Genomic DNA, 18,370 nt, shown 5'->3' on the forward strand with positions numbered 1-18,370 from the left:
CCCAATTTACACTTCTGTACCACAACCTCTTTGTTTCCCCCCCAACATCAGTCTCTCAGTTCTAGTCCAGTTTCTCTTCTTGGATGAAGGTCCATGCCTCGTCCGCCGTCTCGAAGTAGTGGTGCTTGCCCTTATGCGTGACCCACAATCGCGCCGGCTGCAGCATTCCAAATTTTATTTTCTTCCTGTGAAGCACCGCCTTGACCCGATTAAAGCTCGCCCTCCTTCTCGCCACCTCCGCACTCCAGTCCTGATACACTCGTATCACTGCATTCTCCCACTTGCTACTCCATACCTTCTTGGCCCAGCTCAGAACAGCCTCTCTGTCCATGAAGCGGTGAAATCTCACCACTATCGCCCTTGGTATTTCACTCGCCTTTGGTCTTCTCACAAGGACCTGGTGCGCTCCTTCCACCTCCAGGGGGCCCGAGGCAGCCTCAGCTCCCATTAGCATATGGAGCTCCGTGCTCACATAAGCCCCAACATCAGCTCCCTCTGTTCCTTCGGGGAGACCTAGAATCCGTAGGTTCTTCCTCCTCGAGCTGTTCTCCAGGGCTTCCAACCTTTCGATACACCTCTTATGTAGCGCCTCATGCGTCTCCGTTTTTACCACTAGGCCCTGTATCTCATCCTCATTTCCGGCTGCCTTTGCCTTCACTCCACGGAGCTCTATCGCCTGGACCTTTTGTGTTTCCTTCAGTCCATCGATTGCCAATAGCATCGGCGCCAGCACCTCCTTCTTTAGTTCCTCCACACACTGTCGGAGGAATTCCTGCTGGTCCGGGCACCATGTCGTCGGGGCTCCATCCGCCGCCATCTTGCTTCTCCCTTCTCTTCTCTGCCGCTGCTCCAAAGGATCCTTCGCAATCTGGCCACTGCCACTGGTCCTTTCCATACACCCCCAGGGGGACACCTTCCTTCGTCACCCCAACTGGGTTTGGTCTGAAAAAATTTCAGCTGGGGCTCCCGAAAAGAGCCCAAAAGTCCGTTAGAACGGGAGCTGCCGAAACGTGCGGCTTAGCAGTGCATCGCCGCAACCGGAAGCCTACCCTAACAGTTTGATTACCATGTCGCAAAATAATTGTTTTGCCATCTATGCCTGTGATCTTCCCTGGGCCTTTACATTCATTAGAATTGTCTCTCTTATAGTATACCATGCCTCCTTGCTGAAAAACGGAATCTGATGGCCGTACGTTATGTCTTAAAGCTCTGTGAATTCTTTCAGAAACTTCTACTTCCAAAAAAGCTTTTCTACTGCTATGTAATGCATTTAAATGTTCAGCAAAACCAGAGTTAATTGTAGTCCCCTCCCAAGCTGGAGGCTGGTCATCCAAAATGGATGAAATTTTAGGATTTCTACCAAACACTAATTGATAAGGACTATAGCCGCCAACCATCTGCAATGAATTCTTTGCATGTACTGCCCATGCTAAAGCTGAATTTAGCCTGCAATTTGGTCGATCTGCCAAAATCTTCCGAAGCATGTCATCGATGACAGCATGATTTCTTTCACAGACACCATTACTAAATGGGCTTTCTGCAGCCGTATTCATAACTCTGATATTCATGTTTTCACACATATCCCTAAACTCATCATTAGCAAATTCTCCCCCATTGTCCGTAAGGAATTTTGCTGGTGGACCCATTCCTGTCCCTATCCATTTTTCCACAATTTGATCCAGAATTACTCTCTTTTCTTTACTTCGTACAATCGTTGATTGACTAAATCTGGTTGCTAAATCTACAAAATGCAAAATAAATATATTATTTGCTTTATCCCAGATCTTAAGGTCCATGGCCACAATATTGTTAAAATCCCTGGCCAAAGGTAGGGTTACTATCGGTCGTGCTGGTGTCCTTCTGTACTTCCTACAAACTTCACAGCGGTCACTAACCTGTTCTATCAGTTTAGTATAGTCGTCATCCCTTACCCCTGCATCCTTTAATAAATTTTTCAGTCTCCGAGGAGACGGATGTGCAAATTGCCTATGCAGTTTTAATACCACAAGCTTTTTATCAGCTAAAGTCCTATTTTCAACTGCCATTAGCACATCCTTAACCACTCTATTTGAAATATTATTTGTCAGTAATGGAATACAATAGTGTCCCAACTGTGTATTGTAAGTCCACCGTCTTTTCAAAAACTGTTGCCTTATCCTGTTCCATATCCAGTTTCATGTGTGCTTTCTTCATCGACGGTCTGCTCAGAAGCAAAGGTATCTCACTTGATATAACATCCGTGCTAATGAAATGATTCACTGCAGCAATATTGCAAGGGTTCACCACTCTTTTCAGCGACTTCAGAGTATTATCATCCTCGAACCTGAAACTTGTGGAACTTTCAAATTCCTTAACCTTGTTACGATTTTCAGCATTCAAAGAGTCCAGGTAACATTTTAACCAGTCAATTCCACACACAGTAGATGTGCAGCCACTGTCCAATACAGCACAGTTGAAGGATTCTGCAACCAACACCCTCATTAATGGCGTAAAACTGCTTGTCAATAGAACAATGCCTTCTTTCTGGTCACTATCTTTTTCCTCTTCTGACTCTTCTGTGTCATGTGTCGCTTCAAACACTCTATATAACGAGTTGGACAGTTGAAAACATAATGGTATTGAGAGTCACATCGAAAACATCGATTTATCATGCCCCGTGCATTTCTGGGGTTCATCTTCCTATTGTAGGTTCTAACTGGGTTTCTGTCTTCATAATTTCCTTGTCTCGGTCTCCTTCTATAGTCTTGAGCCCTGTTCGTAGCCATACAATTTCACCATCCTGTTAGTAGTGTATCTTCCATATTCTGCCTTATTACAGGCTGACCTATTTGGGTCATCAGAGCCATCGGAATTGAATGTTTCCCCAGAAACTTTTGTAAAGCTTTTGTCATCTGTTCGAATAAGGTATCCTTATCAGCAAACTGAACTCCTGTCAAAACCAGGAGCCTATCCATGTTGCTCACTCTAGCACAGTCAAGTAATTTAAAGGCCAATACAGACCGTGGAAATACCAGATTGTGTTTCTGCAGCCTTTTATATAGTCTGCCAAATTCCATTATATAATCTTCCATGGAGATATCCTCCATTTTCTGGAACTTATCAAAATCCGACCATGCTTCATACGCACTTAACAAGTCATCTTTCTTATAAATCTTATCCATATAATGTAATAAAGTCTCCAGCCCTTCTTCTGAGTCTAATTCTTCCAATTCCAGCTCAGAAAGCACTTTGTTTTGGATTTTACTGCCATATGGTAGAGAAAGAGCCAATGCCATACCTTGTTTTCTCTTTCCCAAAGCAGTTACCTTAGTCCACATAACTACGGCACTTCTCCATTGGTCGTACGATTCCCTTTCAGAAAATAAGGGAGGGTAGTCATATCCAGCCGTCTTTATCCTCGGTTCAGCCATATATCCCTTTTTTTTTCTTCTTTTCTCACTCACTCCTTGGTTTGATCTGGAAAAGTTGTATCTTTCAACCCTTCACATTTACACAGCAACCATCCTCTGCTACCAATTGTTAGACGTTTTAGTTGCTGTGATATGAAGAGTCTAAAGTTCTGTTCCTTTTTCACAAACACACATTTATTTCATTCCAACAGCCTTTGCACAAAACTCTCACTATACATCACCTGACAGAGGCCACCTGAAGCCTCTTTACATATCAGTGTCAATTAATGGATACTTAACATAAATGAGACAACTAATTGCAATGTCTCTTAACCCATTACTTAACACTTTTACCTTCTGAAACCAACGAAAATGCAACAAGTTGTGCAAGATCAACAGCACGACCAAGTGGAGAGAAGAACACAGGGATCAAAGCCATAAGACCATAAGACCATAAGACATAGGAGCGGAAGTAAGGCCATTCGGCCCATCGAGTCCACTCCACCATTCAATCATGGCTGATTTCAACTCCATTTACCCGCTCTCTCTCCATAGCCCTTAATTCCTCGAGAAATCAAGAATTTATCAACTTCTGTCTTAGACACTCAACGACATTGCCCTCTGTGGCAATGAATTCCACAGACCCACCACCCTCTGGCTGAAGAAATTTCTCCTCATCTCTGTTCTAAAGTGACTTCCTTTTATTCTAAGGCTGTGCCCCCGGGTCCTAGTCTCCCCTGCTAATGGAAACAACTTCCCTACGTCCACCCTATCTAAGCCATTCATTATCTTGTAAGTTTCAATTAGATCTCCCCTCAACCTCCTAAACTCCAATGAATATAATCCAGGATCCTCAGACATTCATCGTATGTTAGGCCTACCATTCCTGGGATCATCCGTGTGAATCTCTGCTGGACCCGCTCCAGTGCCAGTATGTCCTTCCTGAGGTGTGGGGCCCAAAATTGCTCACTGTATTCTAAATGGGGCCTAACTAATGCTTTAGAAAGCTTCAGAAGTACATCTCTGCTTTTATATTCCAAGCCTCTTGAGATAAATGACAACATTGCATTTGCTTTCTTAATTACGGGCTCAACCTGCAAGTTTACCTTTTGAGAATCCTGGACGAGGACTCCCAAGTCCCTTTGCACTTCAGCATTATGAATTTTGTCACCGTTTATAGTCCATGCCTCTATTCATTTTTCCAAAGTGCAAGACCTGGCACTTGCCCACATTGAATTTCATCAGCCATTTCTTGGACCACTCTCCTAAACTGTCTAAATCTTTCTGCAGCCTCCCCTCCTCCTCAATACTACCTGCCCCTCCACCTATCTTTGTATCATCGGTAAACTTAGCCAGAATGCCCCCAGTCCCGTCATCTAGATCATTAATATATAAAGAGAACAGCTGTGGCCCCAACACTGAACCCTGGGGGACACCACTCGTCACCGGTTGCTATTCCGAAAAAGAACCTTTTATCCCAACTCTCTACCATAAGACATAGGAGCAGAATTAGGCCACTTGCCCCATGGAGTCTGCTCCGCCATTCAATCATGGCTGATCTTTTCTCATCCCCATTCTCCTGCCTTCTCCCCATAACTCCTGATTCCCTTATTATTCAAGAACCTATCTATCTCTGTCTTAAACATACTCAGTGATTCTACAGTCTTCTGTGACAAAGAGTTCCACAGATTCACCACCCTCTGGCTGAATAAATTCCTCCTCATCTCAGTTTTAAAGGATCGTCCCTTTAGTCTGAGATGGTGTCCTCTGCTTCTAGTTTTTCCTACTAGTGGAAACATCCTCTCCATGTCCACTCTATCCAGGCCTCGCAGTATCTTGCTTCTGATCTCCTAAGCATCTCCCCATTTAGTTAATAGTCTCTGCCCCCATTCTTCCTTCCAAAGTGCATAACCTCACACTTTTCCTCATTGTATTCCATCTCCCACTTCTTTGCCCACTCTCCTAGCCTGTCCAAGTTCTTCTGCAGTCCGCCTGCTTCCTCAATACTACCTGTCCCTCTGCAGATCTTTGTATCATCTGCAAACTTAGCAACAGTGCCTTCAGTTCCTTCTTCCAGATCGTTAATGTATATTGTGAAAAGTTGTGGTCCCAGCATCGACCTCTGATGCGCATTGCTACTTTCCTGAAAAAGACCCCTTTATCCCCACTCTCTGCCTTCTGCCATACAGCCAATCCTCTATCCATGCCAGTATTGTACCCTTAACACCATGGGTTCTTAACATATTTAACAGCCTCTTGTCAAAGGCCTTCTGGAAAGCCAAGACTTTTCTGTTTGGGGCAAGAAGTTCTAGCTCATCAGTCAATCAAAATGACGGTGCTCCCAAGGTTTTTGTTCCTGTTCCAGTGCCTCCCCGTGTTTATCCCGAAGGCTTTTTTCAGGTGGGTTAACAGGAGTATAATGGGGTTTGTGTGGGCGCGAGGGACTCCGAGGGTGAGAAGGGTGTTCCTGGAGCGGAGTAGAGTGGGTGGTGGCTGGCGCTGCCCAACCTCTGTGGGTACTACTGGGCCGCCAATGCGACAATGGTGCGCAAGTGGGTGATGGAGGGGGAGGGGGCTGCATGGAAGAGGCTGGAGACGGCGTCCTGTGTGGGTACGAGTCTGAGGGCGGTGGCAACGGCGCCGCTGCCGCTCCCTCCAAGGAGGTATACCACGAGCCCGGCGGTGGTGGCGGCCCTCAAAATCTGGGGGCAGTGGAGGCGGCATAGGGGGGAAGTTAGGGCCTCGGCGTGGACCCCATTACGGGGGAACCACCGGTTCCCCCCAGGAAGAACAGGGGAAGGGTTTTCGGGGTGGCACAGGGCAGGGATACGAAAGTTGGGGGACCTGTTTGTGGACGGGAAGTTTGCGAGCTTGGGTGAGCTGGAGGAGAAGTATGGGCTCCCCCCCGGGGAACACCTTCAGGTACTTACAGGTAAGGGCGTTTGCCAGACGGCAGGTGGTGGAATTCCCACGGCTACTGCCACACACAGTACAGGACAGCGTGCTCTCGGGGGGGTGGGTGGGAGTGGGGAAGATCTCGGAAACTTACCAGGTGATGCAGGAGGAGGAGGAGGCCTCGGTGGTGGAGTTGAAAGGTAAGTGGGAGGAGGAGTTGGGAGAGGAGATCGAAGAGGGGACGTGAGCAGATTCCCTAGGGAGGGTGAACTCTTCCTCTTCGTGCGTGAGGCTCAGCCTCATACAGTTTAAGGTGCTGCACAGGGCACACATGACCGGGACAAGGATGAGCAGGTTCTTTGGGGGTGAGGACAGGTGTGTCAGGTGCTCAGGGAGCCCAGCAAATCACACCCATATGTTCTGGGCATGCCCAGCGCTGGAGGAATTTTGGAAGGGCGTAGCGAGGACGGTGTCGAGGGTGGTAGGATCCAGGGTCAAACCGGGCTGGGGACTCGCAATATTTGGGGTAGCAGAGGAGCCGGGAGTGCAGGAGGCGAAAGAGGCTGGAATTCTGGCCTTTGCGTCCCTGGTAGCCGGCGAAGGATTCTCCTTCAGTGGAAAGATACGAGGCCCCCAAGCGTGGAATCCTGGATCAGCGATATGGCAGGGTTTATTAAATTGGAGAGGGTGAAATTCGCCTTGAGAGGGTCGGTACAAGGGTTCTTTAGGCGGTGGCAACCGTTCTTAGACTTTCTGGCAGAACGATAGACATTGGTCAATGGCAGCAGCAGCTCGGGGGGTGGGGGGGGGGATGTTTACTTTATTTTTGTTGATGTTATTTACACTGGAGGGTCTGAGGTGGTGTACACACCTGTTGTCTTAAGTCGGGGTGTTAACGTTAATTTATTATTTATGTACGTGGGGGAGGGGTTTTGGGGGTTGCTTTTTTAGATTGTGTTTTGTACTTAACCCTGTTGGGTTCTTTTTTCTTTCTCATTTTGTTATTGATATTTTATGAAAACCTTTAATAAAAATTATTTTAAAAAAAGAAGAAGTTCCAGCTCATAACTATGCTACTGGAGTTAAAAGGGTTTGTGCTACTGTGATTGCTCAGACACGACCTGTTTCGTACACAGTGCAAACGGCGAATTACCTCACCTGTCGGAGACATGTTGACCAACTGTTGCCAAGTCAAACTCCATCTCAGGATACGCCTCTTGTGAAAGAGCGGAATTTCATCACTTCCAGTGAGTCATCTCCAAATCAAGGAATGCTGACTCCAGTCCCACCTCCTCAGCCTGAAGTCCTCTCACCTCCACCGATATTAGATAAAATCTCAAATTTAGCCCTCGCCACGGAACTTAGGCCCAGAATGGTTACAGGGTGACCAAGATGAGGAAATAAATATTCGATGGCACACCACATTTTGAAATGATAGACATTTTGGAAAAGGAAGAGGAGTAACCCTGCTGGTGAAGGATGATGTAAGGGGAGAAATGAGAAATGATCTTGGTTAAGAAGATAAGGACTGAGAGTGAATATGAGTCATGATTAGGAATAACAAGGGTAAGGAAATGCTGGTGGGAGTATTTTATAAATGCCCTAACAGTAATTATACAGTTAGAGCATTAAACAAGACGCTATTAAGAACATAAGAACTAGGAGCAGGAGTAGGCCATCTGGCCCCTCGAGCCTGCTCCACCGTTCAATGAGATCATGGCTGATCTTTTGTGGACTCAGCTCCACTTTCCGGCCCGAACACCATAACCCTTAATCCCTTTATTCTTCAAAAAACTATCTATCTGGAGTCTATCTATCTATCTATCTATCTATAAATTGGAGTTTGTAACAAAGGAAATGTAATAACTGTGGGGCACATTAATCTGCATATAGACTGAAGAAATCAAATTGGCAAAGGTGATCTGGAAGAAAGGTTTGCAGAAGTTCTCATGACCGTTTCCTTGCACTATATGGAACCGACTAGGGATGAAGATACCTTAGATGCACTGTTGTACAATGAGGTGAAGCTAATTAGTAATGTCATATAAATTAGTAATGTTATAGTTAAAGATGTACTGACGAAAGAATGATCATAATGCAGTTGAATTCCATATAAGGGCAGCCAGTAGCATTGTGGATAGCACAATTGGTTTACAGCTCCAGAGTCCCAGGTTCGATTCCGGCTCGGGTCACTGTCTGTGCGAAGTCTGCACATCCTCCCCGTGTGTGCGTGGGTTTCCTCCGGGTGCTCCGGTTTCCTCCCACAGTCCAAAGATTTGCAGGTTAGGTGGATTGGCCATGATAAATTGCCCTTAGTGTCCAAAATTGCCCTTAGTGTTGGGTGGGGTTACTGGGTTATGGGGATAGGGTGGGGGTGTGGTCCTTGGGTAGGGTGCTCTTTCCAAGAGCCGGTGCAGACTCGATGGGCCGAATGGCCTCCTTCTGCACTGTAAATTCTATGATAAGTTTGATCATAGAACAAGAATCTTAAAGTCATTCACATAGGTATGGGGTGGAGACCTGACTATGGTTGATTGAGCAAATAGACTAAACAAATAGTGGAATCATTTAAAGAAACAATTGAGATATTTGATCTCTCAGGGAATCAAGGGGTATGTAGGTAAATGAAGTTCAGAATAATGGTCAGCCGCGATAGTGCAGTCTTAAGGGCTCTGTGGTCTATTCTGCTTCTATTTATTATATTCTTATGAATGATACCAGTGCCGACGGTTAAATATGAGACTAGGTCTGTTAGTGTGGGATGGAGTCACATAGAGGCTTGACCAGGCCAGAGTGACAAATTTCCTTTTCTAAAGTGAACATAATAGCTTTTTATTTTTAACGACACCCCAAGACTTCCAGGGTCACTTTTGTTTTGCTGAAACCATTTATTTCATTACCAGATTTTTCACAAAGTGTAACTAAAATTCTCCAGCCTCAAAGGTAGGATTTACTTTCATGTCTGTGACATTATCATAAATGTACAGAACTGGAAGGGTTAATGTTTTGTTCAAATCAACCACTAGAGGGAGCTAGATGTAGAACTATATAAGGCATCAATGCTAATCCTTGTGGGTGAGAGGTTGAGGAGAAAGCTAGAAAACAGGCTGTGGGAAAGATAGTGTGAGTGAGAGCAGGTCATAGTTAATATAGGGTCTGGTTTAGCTCAGTGGGCTAGACAGCTGGTTTGTGATGCAGAACAAGGCCAGCAGTTCGGGTTCAATTCCCGTGCCAGTTGAGAATTCTGAATTCTCCCTCTGTATACCTGAACAGGTGTCGGAATGTGGCTTTTCACAGTAACTTCATTGCAGTATTAATGTAAGCCTACTTGTGACAATAAAGATTATTTATTTATTATGTATTAGTATTGAGATTAGCAGTAGATGAGTGTAGATTGTATGTTTATTATCGACTGTGTATTAGAAAGGAGTAAGTGCCAAATCCAATTAAGTAGTGTAATAAATATTCAATATAAAAGCTATTTGTGGTCTTTGTGAATACTACGCCAACTATCCTAGAATTAGCAACACAAAGAATACCACAATGTCCTGTGAAGTGCTCATCCAAACATCCGGATTGCTAGTCACGTAACGCAATTTCAAAGAAAGAGTTGGGGGAAAAAACTAGAGAGAGGGAAAACGTATTAAAATGGAAGAAGCAGCAAAGCAACTGGAAACTATTCACTCCGTCTGATAATTTCATAAAGGAGTTTTGTCCATAAATTAGTTAAATTCAAATCCACCAGGGGGCAGTGCTCCTGTTGGAATGCTCTGAACCACAGATGTATCAATGGCAACAGCTGAAGGCTGTGTGTGTGTGTGTGTGGCCTCTGGTGCTGCCACCTGTGGGGGTTCCTCTGCCGCACAGCTATCCAGTCTGTGTGAAGTGTTTGTGCAACAGATTTTTCCTCATCACAGGCAGAATAATAAAAAGACTTTTGGTACCATTTTGACTTGTACCATGCTTGCCCCATCCCCAGGTCCATTTAAACCCAGTGGGGAGGATTGATACAAGCTCACTGATGTTGTCTTTTTGGAAGATGATGGAGTGAAGCATTTACAAAGGGAGCATGTTCCTTTAATTCTTGGAAGGGCTGCGGTTTGTCTCAAACGTAATCTGGTTGAATATAATCACAGACCGGTTCAAATCCAGACAAATGTTTAGATTTCCCTGGATTTCAAATCGCGCAAGATGTACCATGGTGTTTCCAAATGTTGCACATAAAATTTTTACCGCGGTGCTGTAATGTGATTTCATGAAGTAATTTTAGTCTCCAAGGTTACTTTTCAAGCCACAGCCTTCAGGTATGGGTTGGGGGAGGGGGGGGGGGTAATAATATTTTAGCATTGACAGAGGGTTGATTAATGGGCAGGGAGCAAAGAGCAGGGGCAATTGGGGAATTTTGAAGTTGTCACTAACAACCCCAAGGATCAGGGCCTCAGCTGTTTACAGTGACTTGGACACGAGGCCGGGAGCTAACACAAATTTAAGTGAGAATACGAGGAGGCTGTCATAATATACATCAGTACATTATGGTGCAATCACATACACACACTGATGGACATACAGTCGGACCAACCAGCATACATAACACCGCAGCCAATCACCAGTGAGAGCACAAGCACTATAAAGACAGAGGGCAGGAGAGTTCCTGCTCATTCTAGCAGCAGCCAGCTCAGAGCACAGAGCTCACAGCCTGCAACACAGACATTCACCATGTGCTGAGTGCCTCACCAAAGCTAGTGATAGGAAAGGGTCCACAGTTAAGCTGGTATTGCTTATACCCACGTTTACAGTATGTTAGCATAGTTGAACAGTTAATAAAATAGTGTAACACCACTTCCAGCATTGTTGGTTTGTTTGTGAACCAGAACACCCAAAACGACATGGTACAAGGAGTGGCCGCAATCTAGCACTTGTGAGACCTACCTGCAACTTCTCAGCATTCCGGCATCTACAGCATGGAGAACATCAACCCGGCGCCGCCACTCCGTATCGCTGGCAATCTCGGGGTAAATTGGAAGATATTTAAACAGCGCTTCCTCGAGGCCACGGACAGGGAGAATGCATCGGACACCAGGAAGATAGCCCTTCTTCTCTCCACGGCTGGACAACATGCCATCCACATCTTTAACTCCCTGACATTCGCGGACGACGAGGACAAGACCAAGTACAAGACGGTGCTCCTCAAATTCGACACACACTTCAGTGTTGAAGTCAACGAAAGCTTTGAAAGGTACCTGTTCCAGCAGCGCTTGCAGGGTAAGGACGAGCCTTTCCAATCCTATTTAACACACCTCCGCATCCTCGCGCAATCCTGCGGCTACGGGCCCACCTCCAACTCCATGATATGTGACCAGATTGTTTTGGGGGGTCATGTCGGACACCCTGCGTCAGCAGCTCCTTAAAGTTAAGCAACTAACCCTAGCGACTGCCATTGAGACCTGTGTCCTGCATGAGAATGCCACCAGCCGGTACTCTTACATACAGGCAGCTGAAACGGTGTGGCAAGGGCCCCATAAGGTGGAACGGGTCCAAACGATCGAACACCACCCGGGCCGCCGTCTGGAGGAGGGCGGCCATTTTTCACGTTTTCCGATGACTCCCGCACTTGTACGCGCCAAACGAGGGGACGGTGATGTGGAGGAACGCGATGCGCAGGCCCACACCACTCAAGACCCTCCCACACATGCGTGGTGGCGCAACGAATGCACTGACGTCATGACGTGCGGCAACTGTGGCTCCACCCACTTAAAGCGGCAATGCCCTGCAAAATCGCGACAGTGCCTACGCTGTGGCAGGCTTGGCCACTATGCTGCCTGCTGTCGAGCAGCCCAGCCTGCCAACTCGCAACGATTTAACCAGCCTCGCAGGACTGTTCGGGCAATCCAACCCACCTTCACCGAGTCCGATCCTGACTTCATGCAGACCATTGACACCGAGGACAGGGAGCCTTTTCGAGTCGCTGTCATAACCAAGAACAGGCTGTCCCCGAATCGAAAGCACCAGCTGCTGTTGGTACACAGCATTGATCCGGATGACGAGTGGTGTGCCACCCTGACGGTCAACCCGAATTCGTCGCCCACCTCAGAGACTTGATTTATGAACCTTACAATGTTGGACTCAATGCTTTGTTCTTTCATCCTGTTTCAGCATTTCACTAGTTTGTTTATAGCATTCGTTATTAGTTTTGTTGTTGGTGTAACACCTTGTTTTTCTTTTCTCTGCACCAGGCACCTTCCCGTGTATGTAGACTAGCCTCATGTACATAGTTATGTAAATCCTGCACACACATGGTCAGATACACTCATTACACGTTATTTATTCTCACAAAGGCACATGTTCTTTGTAAAAAAGGGGGATGTCATAATATACATCAGTACATTATGGTGCAATCACATACACACACTGATGGACATGCAGTAGGACCAACCAGCATACATAACACCGCGGCCAATCACCAGTGCGAGCACAAGCACGATAAAGACAGGGGACAGGAGAGTTCCCGCTCATGCTAGCAGCAGCCAGCTCAGAGCACAGAGCTCACAGCCTGCAACACAGACATTCACCATGTGCTGAGTGCCTCACCAAAGCTAGTGATAGGAAAGGGTCCACAGTTAAGCTGGTATTACTTATACCCACGTTTGCAGTATGTCGGCATAGTTGAACAGTTAATAAAATAGCGTTACACCACTTCCAGCATTGTTGGCTTGTTTGTGAACCAGAACACCCAACACGCAGGTTAGGTGAGTGGGAAGCACGTTTAGTCACTGTGGTCAGAATAGAAAAACAAAGGCAGGATTCTCCGTTTGGGAGACGATGGACGAAATTCTCCGCCTCACGCCGCCGATAGCGGAGTTCCCAATTAGGTGGAGAATCCAGCGTCATGAAGAAGATGGGGTGGTTTCCGATGCTCTGGTGCCCCGCTGGGGTCGGGATCAAGATTCGTGCCCTGTGGGTGGCACGTGGCGCAGTGGGTTAGCCCTGCTGCTTACGGCGCTGAGGACCCGGGTTCGAATCCCGGTTCTGGGTCACTGTCCGTGCGGAGTTTGCACATTCTCCCCTTTTCTGTGTGGGCTTCACCCCCACAACCCAAAGATGTGCAGGATAGGTGGATTGGCCACACTAAATGGCCCCTTAATTGCAAAAAAAGATAATTTATTTAAAAAAAGATTTGTGCCCTGTGCCGGTGGGAGGAGCAGACAGTTACCCGAGGTCAGGGTTGAACCAAGGTCCCTGGCACTGAGAGGCATCAGTGCTAACCACCACGCCGCCTCTATATATCCCAGGGTGGGCTGTTGTTCTACGACATGGTCATTCCCTAATGCGCTGTTAAGGCTAACCAATCTCTCATGGCTAACGGATTCCTCGATACTAGGTATCACACTTCGTAGGATGATTAATTAAACACTAAGGCCATAAGACATTGGAGCAGAATTAGGCCACTCGGCCCAGCGAGTCTGCTCCGTATTTCAATCATGGCTGATATTTTCTCATCCCCATCCTCCTGCCTTCGCCTCATAACCCCTGATCCCCTCATTAATCAAGAACCTATCTATCTCTGTCTTAAAGACACTCAGTGATTTGGCCTCCACAACCTTCGACGGCAAAGAGTTCCACAGATTCACCACCCTCTGGCTGAAGAAATTCCTCCTCATCTCTGTTTTAAAGTATTGCCTTTCATCTGAGATGGTGTCCTCTGGTTCTAGTTTTTCCTACAAGTGGAAAGATCCTCTCCACGTTCACTCTATCCAAGCCTCGCAGTATCCTGTAAGTTTCAATAAGATCCTCCCCTCATCCGTCTAAATTCCAACGAGTACAGACCCAGAGTCCTCAAACGTTGCTCATACGACAAGTTCTTCATTCCGGGTAAGAGCCATTTGCACGTGACTGAACAAACTGGCGGCAAGTCCCGGGTGGCACCCATCCCAGAGATTGGCTGCTGTGGGTTCGAATCCCATCCTTGTCAATGAAGTCCACATCCTGAGGGTGAATCAAGAAACATTTATGGAATTTGTTATTCCCACCAGGTCAAAAAGATGGGACAGATCATCTGACAGAAGGCAGCACTGACCATGCAGGTCTCCATAATATTGCATTGATCTATCAGCTAGGGAAAATTCTCAACTGCACCACTGTGTCTTAAACACTAACTTCCTGCTCTGGGCTTGTGGGGTCCAAACCCACCTCGGCAGCAAAATTTGAATTCAATTATGGAATACAAAGCTCATCTCAGTAATGGTGACCATGAAATTATCACCTTGTCCGTTAATGTCCTTTAGGAAATCTGCCACCCTTATCTGGTCTGGCCTACAATGGGTCCTGATCCATAGAATTGCTGTTGGCTCTTTGCAAAGGAGTGGAGTATTTGCCAGATTATCTGACAAATCAAAAAAACGGACAGTCTCACTTAAATCTAGCAGGCCCTAAGGCTGGGGAGAAGTTTGAATCATTAGTGTTTCAAATGGAGGAGGAGGAAGAGGGCCCTGAAATAACAGGGTTTGCAGCAATACTAAACTGAAAGTAAAGATTGGCACTGGAGCAGAATGTAACGTATTGCTCAGCTGGACTTTGCGGGAACTGGACCCATAGACAGCACCGGACCCCAATTCCCAGGTGGACATCATGGCCGATGGTGGACAATCCATCTGCACTGAAGGTGTGGCCAATCTCTATCACACACAGGGCAGCTTTGTGTTTCATATAGTTGACCAGAACCTGAGGCCACTGCTAGGTCTGCGGGACAGCTACACACTGAGGTTCATCCAACTTGATCCAGGGCTGCATGGTCTGCAACACCAAGCCCTAGAAATGATAGATTACAAAGACCTTTTCAACTGCAATGTCATTGGTAAGCTACCAGTAATATACCGCACAAGACTATATGACTCAGTACCACCAATGGTCTGTGCTCCGAGCAGTGTACCAATAGCTGTGAAGCAGAAAGTAGTTAATGTGCTGCATTAGGTTACAACACTGGATGACATAACTCCTATAGGTGAGGCCACAGAATGGGTTTCAGCAATGGTGGTCGCAGTAAAGTAAGATGATACGGTCAGGATTAGCATTGACCCAGTTCACTTGAGCAAGACACTGCTCAGACCTCATCACCCTATGAAGATAGTGGAACAGGCGAGAGCAGACTTGCCCAAGGTTAAGGTTCTCAACATCCTGGATGCAAAATGTGGGTTCTGGCAGATTCTGGTGAGATGAAGAATCCTCGGAACTAACCACATTCATGATCTCCCCGCCCCTCCCCACCAGGGCGGCCGCGGACTGAATCCCGACCGGCCAAACGTGGTTAGAACCACGCCATTGGGAATTCGGCCAGTCGGGACCGAGCAGCGCTGGGAGGGCGTCTGGCAATGGCCCCCCAGCCGCGCCGCATAAATCGCATGTGGGCCGGGGACCGGAGAATCACGGGAGCGACGCCAGGCCCGATCCTGTCGTAAAAGTGGCTTCTCCGCCCCCGCACCAAACGCGATTTCAGCGCGGGGCTGCAGAGAACCAAGCCCAAGGAGAGTGATTCAGAATTACGAAATGAGTTTGGGCGGAAAATCAGTTCTGATGGCAAAATCATGGCGGGTGCTGGTTTCACGCCAAATCACACAATTCTCTGGTGCCTCAACAGCGGTGTCAATACGCTCCACTCTGCATACACAGTAAACACTGTTGGCATATCATTAGCGGGCCTCACCTGGAATTCTCTGGGGCCTCTGCACTATAAATTCTATGATTCTAAGTGGTCACGTGATACATAGAGCAGCGACCCTGAGGGTTAACTATGCTGGCTGAACCTGTTGAGTAGTCATGCAAACATTCATCCCAGTGAGGCATGCTGGGTGTCCCCTTGACCAAAATTGTGAATGTCAGTGTGGGACCTCATGTGAATAATGTTAGTTGTTAATTTTGGATTAAGCTTGCTTCTTTGATGTGCTGTGACTACCAGCAAGGCTGCACTTTGTTGAAAAGAATCCACAATGCGACCTGTGTGTGGTGGATCGCCACCGAGACCCTAATAAATAATGACACTGTACTAAAAAGGCCTGTTTGGCAGGGGGGGTGTTTGGAGTGCCCTGGCGTTTGTGTGGTCCCGATGCTTGTGCTGTGGTGGGGGAGGAGGTGGGGCGTGGTTGGGGGGGGGGGGGGGGGATGCCCAGATTGGGAGGCTAGGCTTTAACAACCACCTGCTTCATGACACTTGTATCCACGGAGGGGGGGCGGGGGGCATCATGCTGGGACCGTGGAACCTACCCGGGACCGAGCCCCCCCCCAACGGTGGAGGCCCATCCTCACGAATGGGCCCGTCCACCCACTGCAGGCTCCCCCTACCCAGGTACTGGGCCGCAGCCGAAGATGGCTACTCCCCGACTACGATCCCCACAGCAGCTACTCCACCAGTTTTTAAATAGGTGTACTAAACGGCGCCTGTGTGACTGTTTGCTGGGGAGGCTTTTAGGTCATGGGTGGCCGTTCGATCGTGGGTCCTTCCTGTTAATGGATGGACATAGGTCCCAATTGGTTTCTTGCCGTGGTGGGATCCTCATCTCACTGGTTAGGTCGGAAACCCATTGGCGCCCAGCGTGGTTCCCGATTTGGCCCCTCCCACTATCTAACCGGCCTGCCTGCTCTCTGGCCCAGTGCAACTTTGGCCGGTAGATCATACCCAAAGATAGGTGTGACTAATATAGGATCATAGGAATTGGGAGCAGAAGTTGGCAATTCAGCCGTTCGAGCCTGCTCCGCCATTCAATCAGATCATGGCTGATCTCTTCCTGCTCTCAAATCCACCTCCCTACCTGGTCCCAATAGCCCCTTAACCCGTTTTTAAAATCAGAAATACATCTATGTCCTTCTTGAAAGCACTTAATGACTCAGATTCCACCGCTCTATGGGGCAGCGAGTTCCACATATTCACCACCCTTTGCGAGAAGTAGTTCATCCTCACCTCAGTTCTAAATCGAGAACAAAGAACAAAGAACAAAGAAATGTACAGCACAGGAACAGGCCCTTCGGCCCTCCAAGCCCGTGCCAACCATGCTGCCCGACTAAACTACAATCTTCTACACTTCCTGGGTCCGTATCCCTCTATTCCCATCCTATTCATGTATTTGTCAAGATGCCCCTTAAATGTCACTATCGTCCCTGCTTCCACCACCTCCTCCGGTAGCGAGTTCCAGGCACCCACTACCCTGTGCGTAAAATACTTGCCTCGTACATCTACTCTAAACCTTGCCCCTCTCACCTTAAACCTATGCCCCCTAGTAATTGACCCCTCTACCCTGGGGAAAAGCCTCTGACTATCCACTCATAATTTTGTAGACCTCTATCAGGTCTCCCCTCAACCTCCTTCGTTCCAGTGAGAACAAACCGAGTTTATTCAACCGCTCCTCATAGCTAATGCCCTCCATACCAGCCAACATTCTGGTAAATCTCTTCTGCACCCTCTCTAAAGCCTCCACATCCTTCTGGTAGTGTGGCGACCAGAATTGAACACTATACTCCAAGTGTGGCCTAACTAAGGTTCTATACAGCTGCAACATGACTTGCCAATTCTTATACTCAATGCCCCGGCCAATGAAGGCAAGCATGCCGTATGCCTTCTTGACTACCTTCTCCACCTGTGTTGCCCCTTTCAATGACCTGTGGACCTGTACTCCTAGATCTCTTTGACTTTCAATACTCTTGAGGGTTCTACCATTCACTGTCTATTCCCTACCTGCATTAGACCTTCCAAAATGCATTACCTCACATTTGTCCGGATTAAACTCCATCTGCCACCTCTCCGCCCAAGTCTCCAAACAATCTGCTGCCCCTTAACCTATATCTGTGACTAAGCAATGCCGTTAGTGCAACACTTAAATATCACAAACATGACCATTGGTTCCCCACTTTAAAACATGTGTAATCAAATAGTTTATAATGGAAAGAATTGCATTTATTTAGCACCTTTCATTATTTCAGGGCATCCGTACGTTCTTTAGTCAATAATGTACTTTTTAATAATTATCACTGCTGCATTATTGAAAATTTAAGAATGATTAATTTGAAGGAAATAAATTTGTTAAATCACAGCAATTAAACAT

The sequence above is a fragment of the Scyliorhinus torazame genome, chromosome 11 (assembly GCF_047496885.1).
Source record: "Scyliorhinus torazame isolate Kashiwa2021f chromosome 11, sScyTor2.1, whole genome shotgun sequence".
Classification (NCBI taxonomy): Eukaryota; Metazoa; Chordata; class Chondrichthyes; order Carcharhiniformes; family Scyliorhinidae; genus Scyliorhinus; species Scyliorhinus torazame.